The sequence below is a fragment of the Bombyx mori genome, chromosome 21 (assembly GCF_030269925.1).
Source record: "Bombyx mori chromosome 21, ASM3026992v2".
Lineage (NCBI taxonomy): Eukaryota > Metazoa > Arthropoda > Insecta > Lepidoptera > Bombycidae > Bombyx > Bombyx mori.
In genome coordinates, this window is record NC_085127.1 from 1,158,862 (window position 1) to 1,171,611 (window position 12,750).

At 39.7% G+C, this 12,750-nt stretch overlaps 1 protein-coding gene and 1 long non-coding RNA gene across 2 annotated transcripts in view; one reads left to right on the forward strand and one right to left on the reverse strand.

The window, feature by feature from the left end:
• Positions 1-12,750, forward strand: part of LOC105841531 (uncharacterized) — a 273,844-nt gene that overhangs the window by 22,421 nt on the left and 238,673 nt on the right. The gene's annotated exons all lie outside the window — the stretch shown is intronic.
• Positions 5,816-8,685, reverse strand: LOC134200904 (uncharacterized). Its single transcript, XR_009976013.1, has 2 exons — positions 8,185-8,685; positions 5,816-6,112 (listed from the first exon to the last, which is right to left on the reverse strand). It is a non-coding gene; the product is annotated as an uncharacterized LOC134200904 (long non-coding RNA).

Genomic DNA, 12,750 nt, shown 5'->3' on the forward strand with positions numbered 1-12,750 from the left:
TTTCTTCACTATTTAATGGATGTTATTATACATATAAACCTTCCTTTTCAATCACTCTATCTATTAAAACCGTATCAAAATCCGTTGCGTAGTTTTAAAGATTTAAGCATACATAGGGATATAGGGACAGAGAAAGCGACTTTGTTTTATACTATGTAGATTACACTAAAAAACTATTTTCTCCATTGCTTGCTATAATACACAACTAAAGCCGTGTTGGGTCAATGACTTCGAAAGTCCTAAAGCGTAAGAATAAAATATCGGTGATCAATACAGGATCACGGGTTCGGTTCTTGAGTCGACTCTCGCACTTTTCAAACAAAAATGCCACTTCACATTATTCATTATTTAAGTAGTCCTTTACTTTCGGATGGTCGGGCGGTAACCCTACGGATTCAAAATGCGATTTCACCACTCAGCCCTCAGAAACTCAGTTGTATTTTTTTTTTACCTATGCTGATGGCCTTGAGAGGCTTTTTCAGCATAACCTTAGCTAGTAGGTGAGCTCATGGGACTCAAACCGGAGTGATGCTAACACTGACCCTAGCAAGAGCAGTGCTTCGCAGAATCTACCACCGCATCGGAAACGCGACCCACTGAGAAGATCCGGCGAGAAACTCAGTGGGCTGTGTCTATGGGTTAATTTACTCGTCGAGCCCTTCTTCGCAGAGACCGGTTCGGTGAGGAGGGTGACCTTAATTACGAATTACCTTGATTACCAATAATTACGAATTATCTTGATAAATTTCAATTTAATGAAAGAAAAAAAAACTTACCTATTTTTTGACGATAAGGACATTATTGCTTACCTAAATATTACCTACCCGGAAATTGAATCTTTATCTAGTCGGCAAGTGCCGCGCGTATGTTCAGCCACATGTCTACTAGGTCGCGTTTGGGATAGCACGGACGCCATCACTACCGTACCGAAGATATAATTAGAAGTATAAATATTTACTAATTAGTGAAAGTCGAAAAAGCGAAACAGAAAAGTAATGTTTTTATTGTAATAAATTATTTTGATTAGAATAAGTAAGTTTATGTAACATTGAGTTATCTGCTACAAAAGGTTATTATGAAATTGAAAAAGCTAATCATATGAACCGAATTGAAATTAAAGAAAAATTTTGGATCGAAACTGCTATTGTATATATTTTTAACCATTGCTATCTATTTAGATTTTTTTTTTTATTGCTTATATTGGTGGATGAGCTCACAGCCCACCTGGTGTTAAGTGGTTACTGGAGCCCATAGACATCTACAACGTAAACGGGCCACCCACCTCGAGATATAAGTTCTAAGGTCTCAGTATAGTTACAACGGCTATCCCACCCTTCGAACCGAAACGCATTACTGCTTCACGGCGGAAATAGGCGGGGTGGTGGTACCTATCCGTGCGGACTCCCAAGAGGTCCCAGTGAATTAATTATAAAATATGAAAGATACAATTCAATACATATACATTTATTTCTGATTAATGAGTTAGTGACGTTTGGTAGACGTAATCTGTGCGTGAGGAATGAATGGGGACCGTAGAAATCGTTTTAGTATTTGCATCTTTTTTTTTCCTACCTAAGCTGATGGTCTAGAGAGACCATGTCAGCGTAACCTTAACTAGTAGGTGAGCTCACGGGGCTCAAACCTGACGATGTTGCTAACACTGGCCCTATCAAGAGCAGTGCTTCGCAGAATCTACCACCGAATCGGAAACGTGACCCACTGAGAAAATCCAGCGAGAAACTCAGTGGGCTGTGTCTCTGGGTTAAATATTTGCACAGTAAGTTCAGTTGGTATCATGGGCTGATTAAAATAATATGTGAAAAAATCTGTCCAGTAAACCGAAATTGTAGCAGTACCTACATGTTTTTTTTTGGATTAGTAGAGCTTATTACGAACTAACTCGAATAGGGGCCTTCGATATAATCTTCGTGTCTAATTCTGACGCGAAGCTGTTGTAGGTTCGACATTTTTTTTTGCAGCCACGCATGTCCACTGCTGGACATAGGCCTCTCCCAAGGTTCACCACAGTAATCGGTCTTGGGCAACCTACATCCAACGGATTTCCGCGACCTTTGGCAGGTCATCAGTCTGCTTAATGGGAGACCTACTCCAGCGGCGCTTTCCGGTGAAATTATGAAATACAATTTACACTTAAATTTAAAGGATGTTCATTTTCGGGATCTAACTAAATTCAGAACGGCGGTTGGTCAGTAGCCATGCGCCCATGAATTCTTCTAGTTACGAGCCTTCTTGCTCAGAAATCTATCTATCAGCCCACACACGTTCACTTCCAGACACAGGCCTCTCTTAAGGCTCACCACAACGACCAGTCTTGGGATGCCCGCATCCACCGGATACCCACATTGCTTACAAACAAAACCTCAAAAAAAAAAACCAGTAATATGAAACACTCGGTTTGAAAAAAAAAGTTCAAACTAAATACCAAACATTGTTTTCCAGTCTGTTTAGTTAAAACAATACAGTACTTTAAAGCTCTAAACAATAGAAGCTGGCCATAAAAGCTCCACAAATAAAAAAAGGAGTCGCAATAATAATTTGCCACGTCATTTTTGCAATTCTTACTTCATAACGACTCTGCCCTGCTCTTGCATCCTAATGTGTGAGTACGATGCCATTTCAAATGGAATTATAGGAAATTTTACAGGTAAAGTCGTGGTTTGTGTTGCTGAAATTATTCTATATAATGAGTATAATACGGTGGATGGATTTTGGAGTCTTCGTGTTCGAAGATTCGACTTTGAAGCCTTATTTGGATTAGGCATGTCAGCATGCTGAGTGAACAGCAGTTCATTTCAGAGCCGCACAGTATGGGGCGAAAGTGATTTCTTGAACATGCCCGAACCGATATACAGAGGGCGGCAAGGACCAAATAAGACTGTTACTATCTATCATAGCTGATTTATTTTGGTCCGTAGAATTTAACGCCATATATTATAAAAAGCTTTTCAGCCAGAGGATAATACAGACTACAAGATTGTCTATATCCCTAATCTTGCAGCTCATTTGGAATCTTTGGGCTTACAAAAGTATAGACCTTTTGGCCATATTATTTCGAGCAGACTTTTATTTCTACTTTCTGGATCCATCTGGTCTCATCCATAGTGCGTTTTCAGAGATTATTGTTATAGGATCATACACCAACTAGTTGAAAGGAGTTCTTGGCGCAATACCTATCTTGTTATTGATAGAGCCCATAGTCGACGATGATCGCTCACCACCAGGCAGACCGTCTGATCGTCTACTAGCTATTAATCAGAAAAAAGGAGTATGCGGTTCGGGTATAGTTTGTGACTTAAAGTATACCTAATTTCTAATATCCCGATTTCTTATCTAATTGCGATTTAAATTTCTAGTGACCACCTCAAACTATGGCCTAAAAATATATTATCCTTTACTAAAGTTCGTGTTAAAAAAGGACAGAGGAACGTACACCGCACAGACACTTCCCAAATGTATCCTAGTTTGTTCAGTGCCGGACCCTCCAAGTGGCCGTTAACGCTATCAATGTTTATGAGGTCGGAGCCGGCGAGTGAAACGAAACGGACGTCGTGTGTTGTAAAGGTGCATACGTTGCATACGCCTTATGTTTTAATGGTCTACCTGGATTGAGTATTGACAGATGTTGAGAAAGTATGTTGAAAGAGGAGATATATAGTTAGATGTATTTGTCTTATCAGAGTATACCACGAGGCCTTTGATTTATAAGCGACTGATGATTTTACCTCGAGTTATACCTTAGAAAAAGCTAAGTGACAATGATTTTTGAAATTGCATGTGTAAATGGAGAAAATTTGACGATAGAAATGACGTAATTTTTTCTTGATGAACAAAATGATGAGTGTTTCTAAATTTATAGCAACTGAAGTCCGTAGATATAATTTCTATTAGAGTTTCTTATTAAAGTTTTTTTCTTCTTTTTCTTTTCTGTTTTTTCAAATTTTATTGAGTAAATTGTTTAATAACATAGTAAATACGATATAAGGCGTACATAAAAATAGCTCAAAGAGTCAGCAAGCTGAAGTGGCAGTGGGCTGGCCATATATGCCGTAGGACTGACGATCGCTGGAGCAGACGGGTTCTCGAGTGGAGACCGCGCAGTGGAAGACATAACGTGGGATGCCCCCTGGCTAGGTGGTGCGATGACCTCCGCACGGTGGCCGGCAAGAAGTGGATGAGGAGAGCCGCAGACCGGGCTCAGTGGTGTGGATTGGGAGAGGCCTATGTCCAGCAGTGAACGACTGTGGGCTGTTGATGATGATGATGATGAAAATGATTTTTAATAGATATTTAAATTTACCACGAATTCCCGTTATCATTACCCCACCATAAAGTCACAAAACGTTAAAAACAAATTTCGAAATTAATTCTCAAATCATAAATAATTAGAACGCATCTTAAAAAAATATTGTAAATGTAATTAAAGCAATAAAAACATTGACATAAGCTATAAAACAGGAAGCTGTATAATATGAATGACGGTAAATTACTTTAAGATATATGATCGCGTGTTTAAATACAACAAATCATTGCTACCTACGTGGACGATGAAATATATAACTTAAGTTTTTACTGGTCCGGGAAGCTCATAGAGATAGGACGCTCTGTCGAAATATCTGCGTCATGCTCACACATTTCGACCTGCTGAGCTGTTTAACCCTTCGGTTCTGGACGAATGAACGCTATGTGAAAAATAAGCAGGCTGGTCGTATCCATAGGGATATACCTATAGGAATAATCCGCCAATGTCATAGGAATGAGCGAAATGGGTAGGATGTAATAACCGACTATTCTGTAATACAGGGTGTGATTGGGTGGTGTGGAGTGCATTGGTTACGAGAAGTTGCCAGTCTTGCTACGGATTTGAAAACATGTCAATTGAAGAGACTTGACTACATTAGTGATAGGACCGTTTCGGTTTGAAGGGCGGGGCAGCCGTTGTAACTATACTGAGACCTTAGAACTTATATCTGCTCAAGGTGGGTGGCGCATTTACGTTGTAGATGTCTATGGGCTTCAGTATCCACTTAACACCAGGTGGGCTGTGACCTCATCCACCTATCTAAGCAGTACAAAAAAAAATAGGCAACTATATGTGCCAGTGATCCTAACTGAGCTACATTTAAAAACAAGTGTGTGAAATTTAAGTTACATTTGTTACGTTTGGTTGCAAGCCCACTGAGTTAATCGCCGGATCTTCTCAGTGGGTCGCGTTTCCGATCCGGTGGTAGATTCTGCGAAGCACTGCTCTTGCTAGGGCCAGTGTTAGCAACACTTCTGGTTTGAGCCCCGTGAGCTCACCTACATGTTAGGGCGAAGTTGAAATAGCCTCTCAAGGCTATCAGCATAGGAAAAAAAAATACAGAATCATTACATTAAATAGAAAAATACTAAACATATGTACATATTACACACACAAAAACGAATATAATACGAATTATAGTCAACCGATTTAAGTTTGTTGTTGTTTTTACTGGTGGTAGGACCTCTTGTGAGTCCGTGCGGGTGGGTACCACCGCCCTGCCTATTTCTGCCGTGAAGCAGTAATGCGTTTCGGTTTGAAGGGTGGGGCAGCCGTTGTAACTATACGTGAGACCTAAGAACTTATATCTCAAGGTGGGTGGCGCATTTACGTTGTAGATGTCTATGGGCTCCAGTAACCACTTAACACCAGGTGGGCTGTGAGCTCGTCCACCCATCTAAGCAATAAAAAAAAAAGTATTTCTTTGACTTCACTAAATACATTATCCATAATTTAGGATACCTTAAACCGTTTTTGAAATGAAAGTATCGCGTCTAATCTTCCATGCTCCAGTATAATAAATAATATACGCATCCAATACCTGCTTCTAATATATCAAACCAATTCAGTAACATTACACTAAACGCATTAAAATGTATTTAGTTTTAAATTAAAATGTATATAAATCAAATTCTTCATAGATTACATCAGAAACTGGATTTGAATCGTAATTTATAGTAGTACTCTGTCGGTTTTTAGATAATCTCATTAGTGTAATAACTCCGTTGATAAAGCATCACGTTATCAAAGATCCCACGGCTTCCTTCCTGATGCACACTTCGAAAATGAAACCTGAAATAGTGTTTTTAAGCCCCTCAAGCACCGGTCACCGTCTTCGTCAATTACGACAAAGAGGTTGACAGGCGAACTAACCCATAGACACAGCTCACTGAGTTTCTTGCTGGGTCTTTTCTGTGGGTTGCGATTCCGATCCCGGTGGTAGATTCTGCGAAGCACTGCTCTTGTTAGGGCCAGACTCTCAGGCTGAGCCCGTGAGCACATCTACCCGACAGGTTAGGCTACCAGCGAATAGGTAGGGGGAAAAAAACTGGTTAAATTGTAGAGATTTTACAAAATATCAGGCACAAAATACAATTAAATGTTGATTGTGAAAATGTCCTTAAGGTTAAATTACTTCGTTACACATCATAATTTGAACGATTAGTCGAGGTCATTCGTAATAAACCCGATGAAATATTAGTCTAGATAGTTGTATTACTGATGGTAGGAGCTCTTGTGACTCCGCGCGGATGGGTACCATCACCCTGCCTATTTCTGCCGTGAAGCAGTAATGCGTTTCAGTTTGAAGGGTGGGGTAGCCGTTGTAACTATACTGAGACCGTACTTATATCTCAAGGTGGGTGGCGCATTTACGTTGCAGTTGTCTATGGGCTCCAGTAACCGCTTAACGACCAGGTGGGCTGTGAGCTCGTTCACCCAAATAAGCAATAACAAAAAAAAGGAAAAGCGTCAACGCTAATTTGTGTATCGCAAGGGCTTCGATTCAAATCGCGATGCTATTCCTTCGTGGAAGTCGTCCGTGGTCGTTGATGTATGTTCGTACAATAATATTAGAATCAAGTTTCATTTGGCACAGTTCCTGCTCGGGTGGTCCGGCCGCGGTTTCGTGTAGTTTATCGGTCATTATTTAGTCTGCGTCGAGTGCTCCATACGTCACACACGATCATATATCACTAATATAATTATGTACTATGAATGTCGTAAATCATTCGTTTATATAGTGTCTCAGCTCTGTTGGGTTTCTTTCGAGCTTCATGTTATTTTGTTTGTTTCTTGTTGATGATTATTGAGAAAGCGCTATTCCAGGCTGAAGTCTAGGGTTTTGTGATCCCCACGGGTGTGGTTTTTTTATCCTACCTATCAGCAGCCTAACATGTAGGTGAGCTCACGGGACTCAAGCCGCAGTGATGCTAATACTGGCCCTAGCAAGAGCAGTGCTTCGCAGAATCTACCACCGGATCGGAAACGCGACCCACTGAAAAGATCCGGCGAGAAACTCAGTGGACTGTGTCTGTGGGCTAATTCGCTCGTCGAGCCCTTCGTCGCAAGCGACGGGTTCGATGAGGACGGTGACCGATGCTTGTGGTACGTAAGAGCACAGTTAATGGATCGGGAGGATCCGTAATGACATGGTTTGGGCGACGTCGGCTGTTTACCATTCGGTCTACAGGATCGGGTATGTAATTTCCAGCGGCCACGACAAGACGGTTCTCATGTCGTGCCGCCTTCTCAAAGTGGCGCAAAGATGCCGACTCTACAGTCGGTACAAGTATCTACATACTTACTGACTGATGGACCCGGGTTGAGTTTATTACCGCACCACAGCCGTGTGCTCCAGTTTGAAGCGCATGACAATGATATTTACACACAAAACAAATTTCGACCTTCCGAGTGAAAATGTGATTATTTTTATTGCATAGATTGATTGGATTGGATTAGCTCAGAGCCCATAGATATCTACAACGTAAATGGCGCCACCCATCTTGAGATATGAGTTCCAAGGTCTCCATATAGTTACAACGGCTGCTCCACCCTTCAAACTGAAACGCATTGCTGCTTCACGGCAGGAATAGGCGGGGTGGTGGTACCTACCCGTGCGGACTCATAAGAGGTCCTACCACCAGTAATTTCGCAAATTATAATTTTGCGGGTTTGATTTTTATTGCACGTGAGATAGTAAGATAGTAATCCCGTTGTAATACTTCTTACACCATTCGACGTCAATGAGTCCCTGAACTTCTCTGAAAATTGATAATTTTCTTTTTTTTCTTCTTGTCCTTATTACGCATTATCATGTTGCATGGGAATTTGGCATGAATTTTACGAACGGCCGCGTAGATTACCTGACTTGAAGGGTCTTCCTTGGGTTATATTCCAATAAGTCCATTGCAGCGTTCTTCTTCTGAACGTTGACAATAAACAAACCAAAAGTTAGTTTATAGATATTAATTAAAATATTCTGCGTCACCAACAGTTCGCTTTATAGTCCAATTATGTATTTCGCCTCTAATATTAATACGGTTTAGAAATAGCATCTCACTGCAAATCCCACAAATCACGAACCGGCCTAATTGAAATCGAAAATCGTAAATTTATCGTCAAATTATGTTCCCGTGTCGTCTGATTTTCGTTTTCATTAAGTGAAATAATCGAAAGAGTTCTTTATGTTTACCATTGGCCTCATTATTTATTCGTTGTCCGGGTGGTGAGAAACGGTACGATTTCTACTAAGCCGAACTTTTTTAAATGTGGCCATTCAGAATAAATTATGTCTATGACAAATGCGTATTGACGAACGTTAATAGTTCGAAAAGTTCTTTGATCCTGCTTCTACTATTTATTATTTGTTTGAAATGTGTTTATTTTTGTGTGCGTGTGTGTGTGTTTTTTTTTGCCAAATTTATGTAATGGCGGATATTATTATACATTATAAACAGAAATCTCCAAACGCTTGAAGGAGGTTACACATGATGCTAAGGCTGGCTGGTACTTTGCACAGAGAGTGAGTCTGGCTGTCCAACGAGGCAACGTAGCCAGTATCTTGGGAACTGTGCCTCCTTCAAGCGCATTGGAAGATCTGTTCTACTGTTTGATTTATGTTAAATTATTTTGATTTGACTTTTTGTTAATAAATTTTAGTTTTTATGTAAATATTAATATTAATAAATTATACATAGGTTACATTAAAATTATATTTATTTACCTGTATACAATTTAAGTTAGTAAAAAAAAGTAACGAAGATCATTATTTTTTGTTATAATGAATGAACTTCTCGTTGACCTAATAGTAAATGGCTATCGAAACCAATAGACATCATCCTTGTCAATGTCAACACTTACGTCGAAAGCCCATGCCAAACAAACTGCAAAACCTGAAGATACTGGTGGTAGGACCTCTTGTAAGTCCGTGCGGGTAGGTACCACCACCCTGCCTATTTCTGCCGTGAAGCAGTAATGTGTTTCGGTTTGAAGGGTGGGGTAGCCGGTGTAACTATACCGAGACCTTAGAACTTATAACTCAAGGTGGGTGGCGCATTTACGTTGTAGATGTCTATGGGCTCCAGTAACCACTTAACACCAGGTGGGCTGTGAGCTCGTCCACCTGTATAAGCAATAAAAAAAAATACGGTCTGTTCCTTCTGTGTAAAAAAATCTAATTTTAAGACAAAATCGGTGGAAATAAACCTAATTTTAAGACAATTGTCAATATCAGAGACTGTTTTCTAAAATCTAAATAATGTGGGATTACACTTAACGCTATGTTGTGTCGTGGATGTTTATGATCCGAATTGTGTCTTCAATTATTCCGAGCCTGTATTTTTTTTTTCTAAATCTCCTCTCGATCGTTGATGTCAAACAACTAAATCTTTTGTGTCCCGAAATACATTGTAATTGGCGTGGTCCGTTTATTTTTCGCTTTTGTTCGGGGATGCCAGTTCTTAGAAAAAGTGTTTTCCCGCATTTTTTGTTAAATGAAATTATTAAAAATTCATTTTTGTGTTAGAAATGAATGCGAAAACGTATTGATTTAATAAATTTGTAATAGTTCCCAGAACTTGAACACATAGCACGTGGCACGTTTTGAGGGAAAATATGAAAAAAGACTTTTTGGCAGGAACGCGAGAAGTGAAGTTGTGTGATTTCTTTTATTTTGTCTATTTAGTGTTTCTTCAGGTTTAAATGTATAATAACGGTGGTTTATTAACTGTTTAATATCTTTGAAAGTGCACAAATGTGGGAAAATGAAACAAAGCCACTGGAAGTAACTTCTCTGGATCCTCCAAAAAGTCCATTGAAAAAATCTCAGTAAATGACCACCATTTTACTGAGATTATATTAAAATTTCATCCCATATCATCTCATTTCATTTAATTTAATTTCATCACAGTTGATTAATGTCTCAAATTAATTATCTTCATTTCATTTCACTCCATATTATCATTTTTATAAAAATAAGAATATAAATTAAAATAAGACACGACCTAAAGGTATTAGTTACCATGTCATAAAATTCCTTTAAAAAAAGCAAATATGAAAATAATAACTTGCAACCCTGTCGCGCGACAGACAACAGAATTATACATAACCATTTTGCGTGACTTTCATCTGGTTCGTCATGCACCAGTCGTCGGCTGGGAATTTTTATTGCGACTTTTTCGTCACTCGGTAACACTGACCTTTTGAACGATCGAAACTTTGTTACGAATGGGATAACGTTGTGTTTTTTGGCGGATTATAAACTTATCAACAAGACTCGTTTCACGGTATGATGTGTTGTCCGTAATGTTGGCGGGGACTTTTTATGTTCGTCTTTTTTATTTATGCGTCTGGTTTTTGTGTGCGATTTTAAATATTTCAAATCGGTAAATTAAGAGAAGATACCGGTACCTACGTGAACTCGCGGCGTGTGTTGTCACTACGGTAATGTGCCTACTATGTCTCACGTCCTTACGGACCCGTCAGATCCAATAACCCTTGCATTAGATGCCTTTAGCTCTAACACTAGGGACAGGCTTAGGGACCCCGGTAGCCGTACTCGTCAAACTCGGCAAAGAGTTCGATTTGCTACCTAACCGGCCGCTGAGTTTCTCGCCGGATCTTCTCAGCGCTGCAGCGGGCCGCGATTCCGATACGGTAGTAAATTCAATCGCAAAGACGTTGCCCTTGAGTTGTTAAGTCTCCTTCGGAGGTGCTTGGGTAGCTGTTAGCTAATCCCATCCCTGGCTAAGCCCGTGCTTGCTCACCTGTCCTGGTGAAACTGGAAAGGCCTCCGGGCCACCAGTAATGCTTCAATCGTAAAAAAAATATTTGTCTACTATGCGATCGTTTGCGAAAGATTATTTAGGTCTTGTCTCAAAGCTGTCGAGAATAGTGGCGGCATTTGTGTTGCTGTTTATTGACCGCTCAACACGATCCGCATTGAGCGACTTTTTTATCATATAGCATTTTGCTTGTGTGTTATGAGGGGAGAATAGACACCAGTCACTCTTGGCTTTGAATTACTGCTACTCGTTGAAGTTTCTAAGATTTAACCTCCACGTATATAAATACTTTGTAGATTAATGTCGTGTTTTGGTGTAAAGCTTTCGCTTTCTCAAAGCACCGCCCGAAGGTTCTGCTGAATTCAATTTCTTGAAATACATGTACTAATATTCTTCTTCTAGGACGAAGAAAAGTTCACGTTAAATTGTTCTTTCTAACTATGGGGTCTAAAATAAATAATTTGTTCTACCGCAGTTGAAAAATCACAAAAAATTTAGGCAAATTGAAATTTTGAAATGGTAAAAAAATACATTAGAAGTAAAAAAATACATAAAATAAACAACAGCCAGTTAAAGATAAAAAATCAATTTAATTTAAATAACACGATAATAATATAGTCAAACATTTGATAATGTAAATTGTATACAAAACTGTAAATGTTGCCGCATATTCGTGAAACTTTTTTGTCTGTTTATTATTTTTCTGTTTGTTTTCGTTGGGCACTTCCTACCCAGTGGTGCTTTGAGGTAGTAAAGTGTGTTGGTCGGCACACCAGTCGCCGTGACCGGCATTCAACCTCCTGTAATAAGGATACAATAAACGTCATGTAATTTCCTTTAAGCACACTCGTAAATAACAACTTGATTTATAGTATGCAACAAGAGCTCCCGAGTGTGAGATGATTGAAAATTTCACTGCAATATTTTTAGGAACCACGCGGACATTTCTCCATCGTAATAACGGCAATAAATTTGAAGAATGAGGAACGGGCGAAGTATTCGAAGCGAAGCGTGCACGAAAAATATCACCAGAGTGATATATTAGGTATGTGTTTTGGATCGACACAAAAGAATTCTTACGCACGGGGAAAATCATTCTGCCTATTTCTGTCAAGAAGCAACAATTTGTTCTATTTTTATGAATTTCAATAGTAAAACGGCTGTTACAAGAATGTGTCTCGCGACGAAGGGCTCAACGAGTAAATTAACCCATAGACACAGCCCACTGAATTTCTAGCCGGATCTTCTCAGTGGGTCGCGTTTCTGACCGATCCGGTCCGTGAACCACTGCTCTTGCTAGGGCCAGTGTTAGCAACGCTCCCGGTTTGAGGCTCGTGAGCTGACTTACACGTCAAGCTGAAATAGCTTCTCAAGGCTATCAACATAGGTAGGAAAAAAAAGGAGTGATGATGAGGTAGTATTAGTAATTTTGTTCGAAGAGCGTGGCTTTGTACCTAAATCTTCTGGCTCATTAGGTTTATGGTCTATTAAACATATTATAGATTATAGATTTTTTTATGTTTGAGAATTTACTGGTGGTCAGAGGCCTTTCCAGCTTAACCAGGACAGGTGGGCGAGCAAAGGCTCAGCCAGGAGGGGTGGGATTTGCTAACAGCTACCCGAGCGCCTCCAAAGGAAACCTAACAA